The sequence below is a fragment of the Aptenodytes patagonicus genome, chromosome 3, assembly GCF_965638725.1.
Source record: "Aptenodytes patagonicus chromosome 3, bAptPat1.pri.cur, whole genome shotgun sequence".
NCBI lineage: Eukaryota > Metazoa > Chordata > Aves > Sphenisciformes > Spheniscidae > Aptenodytes > Aptenodytes patagonicus.
In genome coordinates this window covers 80,657,421-80,673,626 of record NC_134951.1, presented here as the reverse complement: position 1 = coordinate 80,673,626, position 16,206 = coordinate 80,657,421, and positions in this window count along the sequence as shown.

Genomic DNA, 16,206 nt, shown 5'->3' with positions numbered 1-16,206 from the left:
GAAATATAGGTGATCTCCTGTAATACATGTGTAAACTGGTATTACTGTCAGTTCCATATAAACAATAAAGCTAGACAAGAAATATTGCAAAGATAAATCAATTAATGTTGATGATCTGCTCCAATGTTAGAGTAAAATGAGGAGCCTTACTTTGTATACAGCCAGAAAGTTCTGCCCTGGGCTGCACGTTCAGTTTGAAATGATGGGTTAAGGATCATTTACCATCTGTACAAAACTATCTGGAGGCGTTCCTCTCTTTCTACTCAAGTCTCCTTTCCGACACCAGCCAAGGCCCAAGGATCATGGGAAGATTTAATATTCATTTATTGTCATGGTTTAACCCAGCAGGCAGCTAAACACCACACAGCCGTTCGCTGTGGTTTGAGATAAAGACAATTTAAAGGAGAGAAAAGGAAGGGAAAATAATAATAATGATAAAAGAATATACAAAACAAGTGATGCACAATGCAATTTCTCACCACCCACTGACCGATGCCCAGCCAGTTCCTGAGCAGTGGCTGCGCCCCCCTGGCCAAGTCCCCCACTTTTTTGTTCAGCATGACGTCACATGATATGGAATATCCCTTTGGCCAGTTGGGGTCAGCTGTCCTGGCTGTGCCCCCTCCCAGCTTCTTGTGCACCTCCAGCCTCCTTGCTGGCAGGGCAGTATGAGAAGCGGAAAAGTCCTTGATTTAATGTAAGCACTGCTTAGCAACAACTAAGACATCAGTGTGTTATCAACATTATTCTCATCCTAAATCCAAAACACAGCACTGTACCAGCTACTAGGAAGAAAATTAACTCTATCCCAGCTGAAACCAGGATATTTATTTTAGATTTTGGTGTGCCATATATTCTCAATTAGTCCTGAAGTGCAAGACCTACATCACTGCAAAGTTTTTTACATCCTTCTGAACCTTATTTATAGGGCAGTCCTGCACACAGGCTGATTGGAAAGAAGACTTGTGTAGATGGGACGTATTCCTTGCTTTGATACTCTTCTGCTGGATTCTGGTAGGAGGTTGCATTCCTATTTCAATTTAGGTTTGACTCAGCTTAGAAGCCCTCATCTCATTGTGATAACCTCACAAAATCTGGACTGTTTTGCCCCAGCTCAGAAGAAAATGGGGCGCAACCAGTATTGTGGGAACATGAGATCTTGGAGAACGCTACAGGGAACACTGCTGAGGACTTAGGAGTATAAACCATGGGCAGAGGCAGAAGGAGGAGGAGCAGCACAACAGAGGACAATGGGGAAAAAGGACATCCTAGAGTAGGATCAGGTCTGCCCCACAACCTCACACTGAGCTCCCGTGTGCCCTCCTGCTGCACCACCACTCAGGCGGTGCAGTGAGAGCAACTGTGGCACAACTCTGGGGCAAGCTCTGCAGCGGGGCACATTTGAGAGTAGGACTCCAGGAGAGCACCAGAAGAGGCAGCTTCTCCTGCTTGGTGAGCCCAGGTGCAAGGTCTCTCTGAGGTCCCAGACCAGGGGGAGGTCCTGGTATTAGATAGCCAGCGTCGGGGATTGGCACCAGGGCTAGGAGGCATGAGCTCTGCTGGCCCCCACAAAATTAGCTTTTCTCAATTCAGGTTAGTAGATACCAGGTGCTTCATTAATAAATAGATAAAATGATGTGGAAAAAGTCGCAGGAAAACCTACCCGAAGTTGAAAGTGTTTTGTCTTCTTTTCTTTTTAACTGGAAACCTGCTGGAATCCAGAGACAACATTAACCTTCCTTTTAGAAAAGGTAATTGAAAAGAAAAAGACGATCAAGGGATGAACAAATGAAGCCTTTTCTTACTGCTGTATGAATAAAAAATGTTATTAATAAGCCCTTTCATTTCAGGCTTCCACTCTGCAGTCACACATTTTGAATGTATAACCACACAGATGAAGGTTTTTACCTTGTAATTCCTTCACCGCACTACAGATGTTTTTGAAAATAGAGGAAGGAACCACAGAAGGCATGGACACACAGCAATAGAGTACAGTGGGGATATAGATTTAATCAAAAACCCTTTAAAAATGCCTCTTTTGTTTCTCAATTTTCAGTATTTATATTCCATAACCAATTCTTTACTAAGAATAGCTGGTCTCATTTTACTGGTTTTTTTAATTTCAAACTAAAAAAACCCATGGACTCTCCACGGGCCTGGAAAACAAAAGCATCCATTTGGAAACCTTCTGAGATTCTGCAGAAAGGAAAATAATAACATCTGGTGCTGAGTGCAGGCTTTCAGGCTCTTTCAGCACTCACAGGACATCTGCAGGATGCAACCAGGATACCAGTCTCTTTTTGGGAAACACGAGTCTCGCAGAGGTATTCCATCAATGCTTATCTTTCTGTCTCTGTTGATGGAGAGATATTCAACAGAAGGTAAATACTCACCTGCAAGCAGTTATCTAGAGGAGAAGGACATGATCTAAGAAGCTTTGAACATCAAATAGCGGGTGGAAAACCAAATGGTTCAACTGTGGTGCTGAAGTCAATAGGACATTGGAAACTGGAGTACCCATTGCCAGTTAGTGTTGTCCGTTGAGACTCCCCAGTGAGTCCCTTGGTGTGATAACCAAGGACAGGACAACCCAATAAGCATGGAAGAAAACACTAAAAAAGGAGAGAAGAAAGGGAGCAGGGGAGCCAATATTGCATATACAGTTTATCTGTGATCAGGAAAAGAAGTACAGCAGGTCCTGACTATACATTTGTGGGTGATTAAAAGGAGAATCTAAATTGCGTATTTAACTATGATGACTGTAATATGAAGCTCAGAACGCTAATGAACATACAAGGAAAGAGATATAGGCAGGGAGAGCAGCACCCATGTGCTTTTCTGATTGGCATCTGGCTGGAAAGACCTGGAAAAGCTAGAAACAGCAGCAGGCTAGTAAAATAAGGGTGAGAAGAGAGGAGAAGAGAAATCAATGTCTTATGCCGAATGCAGTCTCACCCTACAGAACCTTTCCCTCTTTACATTCCTGTGGGGAAAATGTTATATTTATATATTCATTTTTGGTTTTAAATCTAATGCTGAGTTTTTGCGAGAATACTCTATACCTTCGAGGACATGCTGTCAGTATTCATTTTGGATAGTCACAGTACAATGAGAAGATAGCAAGTGTGTGGGTGTGTGTGGGGGCAGACATGTTGGTTTGTATAGTAGTCTTTTGACGAAATATTGAACTAAGCTGATTTTCCCTCTCTGGTACCCTGAGTGCGGTTAAAAGGAGGTGTTTGAGTGTGCATGTCATTGGCTGATGCTAGAATTAAGTAAGGTTTAAGAGGGCGGCAGGGTTTCCTCAGACCCCTGCTGGTCATAGCAAAGAAAAGCAAGTACTGCAAATCCAATTGACTAAACACTACAGAGGGTTTATCCCTATTGTTAATTGTATTAACCTACAAAAGGATTCAAGGATTAATTAGAAATAAGGACCAGGAGATGAACTGAAGATTCTCAAGGGAGACACTAGTATGTATTATCCTTGAACTGTATAATTATTTGAATTCTTACTATTTTAGAGTGGTGCGCTCACCTGAATGTAACCCTAATTGCCTCTTTTATTCTTAGCTTTGTGTTTTTGTACAGATTGCTAATCATATTCCAAACCCGAACCACCTACCAAAGACCTGCAGAAACAAAAGCAGAAGAACTCTTAGTGTCCTAATTTGAGAGGAGGTTATAGCACAATATTATTAAGATCAAACTGCCTCTTGCCTGAAATCAAGAATAAAAGCACTCTTCTTTGACTAAAGTCAGGTAGGATTCTTCTCCTCAAGTTGTACTCAGATTTTCCCTTAGGTTAATCTTTAGTCAAAAGAGAAGTGGTGCCTGATTAAAAGGTGGGATAAATGAACTCAAGTGCTTTCTGAAGGGAAAAGCAGAACTCAGGGCTCTTGTTTTGATGTGTGACAGTAATACCGTACAATGTTGGGCTTGTCTTCAGCACTGGTAATAGAGATCTATCTTAGTCCAGAGCACTACCTGGCAACTGTAAAAGGCTACAGTATACACCACCTGGGTATAACCTGGAAGGTGCCAGGGATGGACTTGCCATGGAAAGATCAGCTTTCCATCCCTGTCACTTCCCGTGGGCTTTTGAAAGCTTTCCTCCCAGTCTGTGGTTGCCTTTTTGTACCACTGTACCTCTAAGTAGCACCCTTAGAAAGTGATCGTGCTCCCTTTTAAAAAAGATGTGTTAAACATAAAAGTAAAAACCTCTGAAATACATATTGATAAGCTAAAAAAAAGAAGGCAGAAAAGTACCTTGCAGGCAGTGTTAAAAAAAGCAGCAGAAGAAACCTTTAGAACTGTTTCTTTCATCTAAGCTCCCATTGAAATGACTGAGAAACCTTTCTCATTCATGTCAATGCAAATATGTGACTGTCATGTTTGAATATCGAACAGCTGGTATTCTTTTTTTATTTCATGCCAACAAGAATCTGATGTACTTTACTACTTCTGGGAAGTACTGTTGGTACTATGCAGCTACAGATCAACAGGAAAATTTAATTTTTACACTAAACCTAAGGGACAGATTCCTCCCTCTACTTTAAATGACTATTTCCTCCGAGAGCAAGGCACTAGCTATCACAAATTGTCTGGCCTGATTACATCAAACACCTAGTACACTGTAAGTATAGTCCAACCATCAGTTGCAAGGAGCATTTTTTGAGTCTGAACAACTTTGTATTTGCTAGAGGTATCGGGAACTAAACCAGGTAATGTTCAAAAGCCATGAGGTTCTGTGTCCTCCCTGTATTTAAGCCTAAATGCACATTGGGAATTCTGGATACTTGGGACCCTGATCCGACAGTCGCTCGGTGTCAATATGTGCGGTTCACTACAGGGGACACCCTCGCAGCCCAGCAGAGATGAATCTGGCATCTGAACTAGCCAAGAGCGATTGAACAGATCTGAGGCATTAGACCAGCTTGCAATGGTCTCTGTAACTGCTGCCTTTCCAGTCGTGGCTGCGAGCCTGCCCACTGCTTGATACGAAATGCATTTGTCATACGGCCTGGGATGAAAGAAGTCAAACAGAGTAAAAATCTTTTGTCTGTAGCTTTAAGCAAAAGGGAGATGACCGCTTATTTCTCCTCTCCTGATGCTGGTGTGAACACAGCATGTACTGTTCATAGGTGGTGACTGATAAGAAATTTGTGGTGGGGCTCCTTACCTGCGGTGAGGTTTTTATTGTAACGCTAGGTAAGCAAACAATATTAGAGGGGTGGGTTTGAGTTTGGAGTGCTTGAAGCTATCTTAGTAAATCTTATTAAAGCAAAATACTTGGGGAGGGAGGAAGGGAGGAAGTGGATTTCAGCCCAGTCTTTTAGAGGGGTCGAGCAAAGCTCTTCCCTTCCCAAGTGCTGTGAGTGATCCGTGGCTCTTTTGGACCATTGGCTTTGGCTGTTTGGAAAACATTGGGTCTTACTAAGTTAGGCTATGTGCTAGTCAGGTGGCTATATGGATGATCAGCTGGCAAGAGGCATGACCCCAAATTTTTAGTGAAATTATATAGCCAGGTACCATTTCTGATTTTTTTCCTGCTTTGGCTCTTTGTGTTTGTAGAATGATTTGGGGGCAGATGAAATGCCACAGTGCACATGACTGAAATGTGTGAAAACTTAATTAACAGAATAATTACACAGTAGAAATGAGATCCTGTCTCAGTGAAAATCTGGCAGGAAGCTTGGGCCCTATGGAGTATGTATCCAAATATTTAGTCAATGGAAAAGCCATTAGTCACAAAGAGGCTGCATCTGCTAGAAAGACTTAATCAGGTTCCTAACTTCAAAGAACACAATATGCCTTAAAATACCCTTTTCTGGGCTTCTCAGGCATGCTGTAAATGAATATGTGATTTTCTCCCAGCTACCTGGGTAAATATGCATAGCTCAATTAGCTTGATTTGATTTATGCCAGTTACACCAACAGAGGATCTGGACAGAACCTAATAGCATCTGTACATCTAATAGCCCAGCATGGTGTATGAAAACTGGGCATTATTCTGCATCAACCATCCCTTTGCAACCAGGATGAATAGCAGAAGGATTTGTGATTTATTAAATGAATTCCTTTTCTACGGACTTGAATCTACACTGCTTCCTATGTGTTTCTACACTGGCAGGTCATGTGTTTCTTCTACGTACCCTACATTTTCTGTGAAAAATATTAAGATAATCAGGCAGTCAGTGTAATTTTCTTGATATCTGGTTAGAGACACATTGCCTAATCATTTTACTCTTACCAATAAAAATTTACATCATGCTAGAAATTGATCACCTTGCTTTTTTCTTCCTAGATTCTTAAATTATTTTAATTTTTGTCTCTTGGACAAATTTAAATCCTAGGAATTAATTTAAAAATAAATGAGTTTAGATATTAGTTACAGTTCATTTTTTTAAGCAGACTGTGGGGTATAAATCTGTTTTTTTTAATATTCCCCTTTCATTTTATTTTTCATATAGGGCAATATTTAGGCCACTGAGTTGAAGCAAATCCTGCACTGTGATTATCTTCTCATTGAAATGCTTTCTATTGTGCCTATTTGTTTGATGTGTTTTTCTTGTACATTGTATTTCTGATGGCTTTGGGGTAAAATAATCGTTATATGTCACCCATAATATCTCTTTTAATCTCCAGAAGATTAAGCATGTTTATTTAAAAACCCCTTTGATAGTGTCTTCACTAACTCAGCTATTTTATAAAATTGGAAATAATGAATCAGGGAGATGCAATTTTGATAATGCCATTTACACAACTCCTATGAGGCTAGCTAGCAAAATAACTGGAGATATGTAAGTATCTGACATACATACAGTGAGAATGGGAAAAACACTGTAATTTCATGTAGGTTATGAGGTGCTGGAAAAATACAGTCAGCAAAAGAGCAGTTCAGTTAATGAATCACATTCTTCAGGGACCGGTGGACTCAGGAGATGGGTAATGGGATCAGGAATGGTTCCTTTAATCTCTGGGTCACCGGTTCAAATCCAATATGGATAGGTAGCAATTAAAAGTCACTGCTATTTGAGGGCTCCGTGATGATCTTCTTGAAATGGAGCTGGTGAACGCATGGACACTGCAAAAAAACCCAACCACAAACCCTAGAATATCTGTGAAACTCATATGTTTCATAGCCAGAAGAGTGTTCAACAGGGCCGAGCAAAACTTCATAGACTTGCTGGAGCTCAGTGTGGGCTGTTTGTACGTGCTGTCATGTGACTGGTACATGCCCATCATTTAAGGGACACATGTCTGAGCTTGTTACAGAGGGGTCTGCATGGACAGCCACCAGCGGTGCTCCCTGAACCAAAGATTACACACTACTGGGGAGTCCACACTACTCACCTGCAATTACAGCTCTTGCCTGGTTCTCAGCTGGGTCCAGCCGTGCCCCTGGGACACCACTCCTCCTCCCTGGTCTGGAGGCGGTTGGTACGGTCTTGGGCTCGGGGAGCTTTCTAACACCCAGCCATCCTCCGCCAGCTGGTAAAGATAAGGCATGTTTTATCCTGCAGACTTGCTAAATGTCAGGTAATCACTCAGTGGTGTGAGGATTAATGTTGCCCATCGCCAGTCTGGAGTTGCAGACCACAAGAGGGAACTGGGAGGTCCCAGTGCCCTTGTGGTTTGGGGTGTTGAAGTTATCCCGAAGGAGGGGTGCAGACGAGGCCATGTGAGTGGAAAGGTACATACAGGGCATCACCTGCCAGTCAGCACTGCAGCAGGCTACCAGAAGATGTGTTCTAGAAGGATAGTTTAAATAAAATCTGTAAGGCCGAAGTATACTCAGATTGTACAGATGAATTGCTTATACCTGGCACTCAGGATTTTAAATTTATACTTTTTTTTTTGTTTGGTTTTTTTTTTTCCCTGTCAGTGCAACATCAGAGGGGGAGACTCCTGAGTGCCAGCCATGGGTCACACTGTCTGCTTTCCCCAAAACCAGTTGTTGGCAGGAGCCATCCCAGTTGGTGCAGGACAATGTTTTTCGATGATATATACCTTTGTTTTTCTGAAACTTTGTACAGTTTTAGTCTGTGAATCCAAATTCTCTGGAATTTGTATCAGACTATAGAAGGAGCCTTTGTTTTCAGAAATGACAGGGTTCTGTAGCAGCCAAATCAAAGTCTGAAGAGATGAATCTATTTCAGCCATCTGAAACTGTGATTTGGCATATAGTGAGAACAGCTGAGACAGTGGGGGAAATTTCACGCAGATCTCGTCCTGCTAGCTGTTAAAGCAATTCCATTTGTGCTCTGCAATTCGTTGTTTCCTAGAAAATAAACTCACCGAGCTACGCAGATTAACTGGTCTCAGAAAACTGACGTTATCTTTAAGACAATAGATATTCTTATTCCCAAGGGGAAGAAAAAAAAGGAAGAAAAAATGACACTCAGAAGAACAGAAGAACAGGAATTAGGTATACAGTTATTTAAATACCCCAGTCCTTGCCTTGGTCCAAAACAGAATAAGCTATCCTCATAGCAGGGGAAAAATATTGGCTTGTATTCAGATATGTGAAAACACAAAATTTCCAGTAAGCGAGACGTATCTCGATGGGCTCTGGGAAGGCTTTCCACAAATGACCTGTGTAATTAAAATCTTCATTGCCTTCTTGACCCAAGAGAAGTTAATGGCAAAACAGCTGCTAGCATCCAATAACTGTATTTAAGTGTTGTTTATAGGGAAAGACTTAGGTGCCTTTTGGGCACTGAAAATTAAGATATAAATACATGATAGCTGTTATCAACATGCATACTTGTAACAAGCTGCCTTCAGGGACTGAAAGCTGGAGTCACATATTTCAGGTGTCACTGATAAGCGTATGTGTTAAAAGAGCAGCCTATCACAGGAAATATACTATAGGGGATGTTTCTGCATTTGTATGGGAAATGAGGCCTTCACTTAATGACCAAGTTCTTAGACCTTTTAGTTTTGTTGCTTAAAACATCAAAACATAGAACTTTTCAATTATTTTCACTGCAGGGAATTCACATGGACCTTTTTAAATTTTTTTCCACTATCATTTTATTTCGGAAATGGAGGATTTTTATTTTCCTCTTTCACCTAGAAATTTTACCTTTTTCCTACTCTAAAAATATATTCCCTGTAAGTCAAAGCTTACTTTTTACTAAGTCTGCTTTCACAAACATTCCTTGCTTTTGGAAAAGTTAGTAAGCATCAGTTACAGACCTTCATGCTCCCTTTTTCCATCTGGAAACTTGTCCCTGGGGTGCGTTTTGAAAAACTATGAGTGGAGAAAGAAAAGAAATTGGAGAAAAGGGAACATTACATGCCTTTCATTTTTGTAATACATTTAGGGATAGAAAGCAAAAAAGTATAATGAAAAGGCGAAAAGCAGTTCTGTAAGCTGTAGATTTAGTGTGGCTGTTTTCCTATGGATTTGAATTTGTGGTTGTCTAGAGCTCTGATGGAAAATATCCAAGTGCTGGAACATTTTATAATGTCTGCCTCTTGCATGAACTCTGATGTGTAATGGGTGAACTCACATCGCTGCCTCTTCTTCCCAGAGCCGCTGACAGGGTCTCACTCTTTCTGCACAGCCACCCAAAGGCTGTTCTGAAGATAGTCAAGAATCTGCAGAGCCTTCATTATTTCTGAGGTCTTTGTGTCTTTGTCAAATTTGGCTGAACTCAGGCAAGAGATTCAAATTTAAGGAAGGAAGACGCAAACCGATATGCATGCAGCATGATTCCATAAATCATGAGTTTTCATGAGTAAAATGTTTTCATGAGTAAAAATGAAACAAAAATTTCCATTTGAAATGGCATTCAGTGTTACAATTTTGCTTCAGATTTCTTGTAAAATTTAGCGGAAATATAGTTGAATGCCATGTTATAGTGAGTTCTTTTCTTTTTTTTGGATAGGAACATTTTATTCCGTCGTAAAGTTCGGCCCGTTCTTCTTTCAAAAAGCAGAGAGACAAAGAAATGTCCCTCCCTCCTCTGACCCAAGTGCAGACCTCTTTTTTGGCCTCTCCTGAGTTGACCTGGCATGGCATGGGCTAGTGAGGAGCCCCAGCTCAGTGCTCCTGTTGGCACCAATGAGAAGTTCTTCATGTCTTTTGCCACAGAGGTCAGAATGGCTCCCCGGACCTAGCACTGGTCTGTAAGTATAGATGGGAATGAACTTTTTACTACCAGGTAGCATCTAACATTGACTGAGATATACCGAATATCATTTGCTCTTGCCTGTCACTGAGGAAAACTTAGTTCATTGTTAATACAGCTGTACCTTGTAAGACATCTTTTTCAGCATGGCTCTTGTCAGTGGTACAGACAAAACAAATTTTCCCTCTGATGTGAATCCCTGCTCCTGCCTCTCTACAAGTAAATGCTCTCCTTGCTTCTTCCCAGCATCGAAAGTTGCTCTGCCAAGACTGCAGAAAGTAGCGGGCTTTGCATGGCAATCATTCGCACACAGAAAGCCAAAGCAAAGAGCTACTTGACTTATTGGTTCTATTATCCCATTTAAAGTAGTAAATTGTTGCAGAGACAAGATGATAAGGAAGTGCATCTAAGACATAGGAGGCAGTCAAGTTTAAAGGTCTTCTTTCTTGCCAAAGATCCAAGAAGGCCTGGCATCTGCTTCAACATCTAGAGCAAAGGACTTCCTATGGACACAGATGTCAAGCAGTGGATCTTTGATAGTGTCTTAGTAGCTGGAGGCAATACATCTGTCTGCTGCCTTTTGCTAATTTTCATGTTAGCTCAAACTCTGAAGTAAAGCAGCCTGGCTTGCCTGACATATTTGGTACAAAAGCTTCCCCTGATGAGGTTCCTGCCAAGAGCAGACAGGAGACCAACCTGCATCAGAGGGAGGTTGCAAGTGGGCTGGTGAGGAGGAGAAAAGTGATGCCTCTGCTGGGTTGGCATGGGCTGCTTTGGGTTAGCTTTCTAAGGCAGCAGAGATGTTAGTGGGTGGGCAACTGTGTGCTCTTTGCTCTGGTAGATGGGGGTTATCCTCCTTGCTGGCACTGCAGCTGTCCTCAGTTTGACAAAGGCTGCCAATTTTTGTTTTGCAAGTATACCAAGGAATAACATCATGAACTAGGAAAGCAAAGAAGCCAGTCTGGGTTTCACTAAAACACCTTTTCCCTCAGTATCAAAGATGGGCAAAACCATCTAAATACAATGAGGATTTTATATCAATACATATATATAGGTATGGATAACTAAAGAAATACATATGTATGTACATATATAGGAAAATTACTTCAGGGTAAGTCTCTTCCACTTAGACCATGAGTTTTTGGCACAGGAAAGGAAGCAGGCATTATGTGGGGCCACAAAACACAAGCAATCCTTTTAGCACAAGCACTTCCTTGCAAAGAGGAGGTCACTGTGGGTGACCTCCCCTCCGTATGCTCGCTTGGGCTCCAGGGTGGCACTGGTCTCCCTCTGCCAGTCCAGTGCCCCGGGGGCAGGAAGGTCCCTGCCAGCCCACTGAGATGGTCACATCTGTGCTTCTGCCTCCCAATGTTTGGAAAGGAAGCATGGGCCGTGACATACAGAATGGCCAGAAACCAGTCAAATCAAGCCTGAAGATAACACAGAAAGGAGAGAAGCTCCGGATCCAGAGAGTAAGTAGCCTTTGCTGTTCTAGGAATGTATGGCTAACCTGTGAGTGTTAACAAAGACACTGAGTGATATAAAAAACCCCAATGTCCAAGTGCCTTCTGATATGCCAAATAAATGCATCGTGGTATTGCCTGTAGCTATTGGTAGCAGTAGATGAACACCAACTCTCCATTAAAAATGTGGTTTCACGTAAATCAAAGCTTTTTGCAGAAGTTCAATTTTTGACTTTTTATAGAGAAAATTCAAAATATAATGCTGGAGCATTTCATTTTGATGGGTTGTTTAAAGTATTGTAAATGATTGCTATATGTTATCTGTGTATGATATTAGGCATATTAAAGAAGTACTATTACACCTCTGAATGTTATATAAAACCAAAGTGAAATGATTCAGAGCAAAATATTTTAAAATGGTCTCTTACTGATTTTTTTTTTAAGAATTGGCAATTGCAGAAATGGTTATTGTAGGAATAGCTTTTATTCTAACTGGGAACTAGAATTATTGAAATGCAGAATAGCCTGCAAACAAAAATTTCGGTTCCCAGCTGGCTCTGTCCACTGGTTTATTGACTTATTTTGGACACTGCTGAAACAATCCATGGCAAAGGCAGTAGATAGCTCGAGGAATTTGTGCAGGCTATAGAGTCAGTCGTGGGCTGCTGGTTCAAATCCAGAGGGCCTGCATGGGAACAAGGAAAAGTTGATAGCATGACTTCAGCCATGTGGTATGAGTTTACCTCCCTGGGTGTAGGTGACGGCAACAGAAATAGCATTAATTAGTCCACTTCGGCATCTCAGCCAAAGTCTGACATGACAAAGCAGGGAAGCCTACTGTGCTGCAGGCTGAGCTGGGCTTGCTCCATGGCTAAAAATACAGCTTCCATATTCCAGGTCCACTCCAGTTTTTATTAGCACTGTCGCTGTGACGCCAAAGGAAAAGCTGAGAGAGCTGCTTAATAACTAGCAAGAAAAATAAGAAAACATCAGACTTGGTAATTGGTTAGAGATAGTACCCTGGGAAGACAGGGGCAAAAGGCAGTGAACTGTAACCAGCCACACAATCCAAGGTAACAAGCAGTCAGCACTGGATTAGCAACCAAGGCAACATTAATAATTTAACTATAGCATTCACAATAATTTAACCACGCTACCCAGAACACAAAGCTAATGGTGATATAGTGAATGAAGCCAGAATAACGTAATATTCCAAAAGTTTGTAAGTGCCAGCACATAAAAGAATCTCCATGGAAGAGGCTAATGTTCAAATTTTTTGTTCTTGCTTTCTTGTTTCCTGAAGAACATAAAAGGCAAGCGTTCAGTTTTTGGTAGTTATTTGCTAGCCATGAAGGGAAGATGGGCTGTTTCAGAAGTTCCTATTGACAGCCAACTTACAGAGTGTGACAGGCCGACACATTTTGCTGTCTTTGAAAACTGAGTAACAAATAGTTTTACTATTTACAAGTCAGAAGTGAAGGAATGGATCTGAACTACAGAGAACCCTCCCAAAATATACAACCCCCTCTCTGCATGCACCGCTTGCAAACTCTGCCTTCATTGAAGTTAACATTAGGTTATAACTCATTCTAATTCACGGAGGTTGCAAAAAAAAGTATAAAGCAAGAACATAGGAATGCCGTAGCTCAGAACAGGCTCTCAAAATTTATTTTATCGCTTGCCTACACACAGAGTCATACCATTCTACCACTGTGATTAAAATGGTAGAACCTCTCTCTAAGGATTACACCCACTACTTTATTGCTGAAGATGCTAGTCTGAATAAAATCCACGATCGTCCTGTGTTGCATTCTCTCGCTCTGGGAAGTCAAATTCTTTTCTAGAAGTGACAATGTAAAATGGCAGCTGCTTTTACAACAGGGGTGCTTTGTGTACATATTCATAGGCAGAGCTTTTACTTTAGTGACAAAAAAATGGATTTTTACAATCCTTTACTCTCACTAGCATTGAGGAGTCCATACAGTTAGGAAAAAATGAATTAGATTTGATTGTGGCTCACACGTCCTGATTGAACCATTACTGCAAACTCCTATTGCAGCAACAAATTCTGCTAATTGCATTGTGCAAACTACCTACACAGCCTGAGCTGAAGGAAAATTTAAACTCCCAAGGAAAAGACATATTTATGAATACATACTCCGTGCTGCTCTCAACTTCAAGTTGCAGTGGCCCACAAAATCAATTCTAGCACAGTTCTGGAGCCCTGTGAATTCCCCCTGAGCTGGAAACTATGCAGATCCTAAGTGCTCACCAGCTGCTGGGGGTATTTCTTTTGGTTAGTTCTTGGCTAGTTCGAAGCACACACTGAAGAAAATGGTTTCTGCTCCCATTGACACCTCTTTGAAAGAACTATATTTATGAAGCCCAGTGGAGGCATTAGGGTAGTGGTGGGGGTAGAACTGTAATATTTAGTTTTTGCTCAGTTTACATGCAAAAACTATGTCAAGCCGGATTTCCTTCTGTGGGAAACACATGAGAAAGGATCCAGGGAGTCTGGATCCTAATGTTGTCCCTACATCCCTAAGTACATTGTGACTGCTGTCGCTAAACTTATATTGGTCATACCAGGCAGAAGGGTAGCCCCAATCATCCTGGATCTAAAGGATGGAAAAAGAGTCAGCCCTATAGAGGGGCTAAAAGGTAGGCTAGGTTTGTCTTTGTTCCATAAAAATGTAGTATGAAGTGCATCACTCATCTTTTTGGCCTGAAGCTTCTTCTACATAACAATGCAGCACTGTCATTAGTAATAGCACTCCAGAGCATCTTTTCTGAGTTAACAAAAATATTAGGCATGCTATTAATACCACCCATTGCATACTTTGACATGAGAAATGATTATTTGTACAGCTTCCCTTCTGCATTACTCTATATTCTGTTCCAATTCATATATAAGTGAAACCTATGAGCATTTCCTGCCTTGAGCCCCTACCTTTGTGTAGGTGGTCTTTAGATCAGACCCAAAGAAAAGCTGAATAATCATATTCCCAGCAAGAACAAATGCCTGGCTGAGCCCAGTGGTTCAAGGTATGAAATTTGGTCACTGAGCATGCAGTGAGCTTTGTGCAACACATACACAAGGAGCATCCTTGCCAGGCAGCGTGTGTGCTCCCTTCCACATCTAGCAGGATAGTCTGGGCCCCCAGCAGACAGGCAGGGGTTCCTGCCCCCACCTCACTGCTGGGCTGAATTTGGTGCTGGCAGCTATGTAGGTACCAGGGGAGGAGTCCCCAGGGGACCCCCGGCGTCCCTGCCCACTCAAGGCAGGCCACAGCCTCTACTAGAGAGCTAAATTGTCAAATAATGAGTTAATTTGGGTTTCTTTAACTGAGAGGAAAAGAAAGCTACAGAAAAAGTGGTTATGATTGCTTCATATCCTGTATCCTTAATCTCCTAGGTGTCTATATTGGGCCTGTGGCGGTGACGCACTAACACTGTTCAGTCAGACTGTACTCTTCATGTCCTTTTCGTCACACTTTCTCATTAACTATGACCTTCCCATGGATGTGCTTGGATGATTTTTCCTTCCCATTCCTGTTTTTCATATCCTCTCCTTTCATTACTTATCTTTGAGGAGCAGAAACCAGTCTTGGCTTGCTACTGAGAAAAACAGATACAAAGGGACGGCTTCTACATCTCCCTCTGAGGACCTCATGTCACAGCCAGCAGAGGAATTGGTGCTAAATTGCCATAACATAATATCTTGGGGCATGAGCTCCATCCAGCCTCAGTAGGTATTGATAGGCAAAGACATGCAATAGAAGAAGTCACTGAGGAAAACTCTGCAGAACTGATGTTGGCAGGTGACTAGGAAGCCCTAATGCCTTTGGATCAGGACACAGCCATGTGCTAAAAGGCTCAGTCTTTGGATTATGGACAGCATTATGATTCTTGCCAAGACCCCTTGATTGTTTCAGACAAATTGGATTAGTCAGAAAGACTTGTTGTTACAGGTAATTTTTAGTTTTGAAGATTATCTTTTGAAAACAAGATCCTTCTTTGCTGTCCTTTTGATACATGTGATTTTGTATGCACATCCTTTCCCAACTGATTGAGTAGTGTTCCTCTGGAATGTCAAATCTCCTCTGGATTTCAAACATACTACAGCACATCCACCTCTGGGATGAATCTCAGTGATAGAAGCAATGATGCCTCCAATGATTGCATTGTAATTAATTTGAAATATAGTTACTGATTTTGCAATACCTTAATGAGCTTTATAAAGTTTGCAAAACGATTTAGGATCCTTAAAAGAAACCTAGTACAAAAAGAAAATGTTACTTGTACAAAACGTGTCAGGATACCATGGACGGAGGAGCCATATTCAGACCACTTACAAAGGTGCACAAAGTGGATTTAGGACTCAACAGTGTGCTGAGCAAGTTAAACTTGCTTATTAGCCAGTGCCAGCTGCACCAGAGGCTGTTTTCCTATATGTTTAATGGGCAGGGGTCCAGCATTACTGTCATATCTACTTCTGGCCTTTGCCTGTCCCTGCAGTATGTAGTGATACCTTCATACCGCATAAAGCCTATTTAGTAGTGAAGCTACTTTCTCTGGCAATGTTACAGCTTGAAGACTTA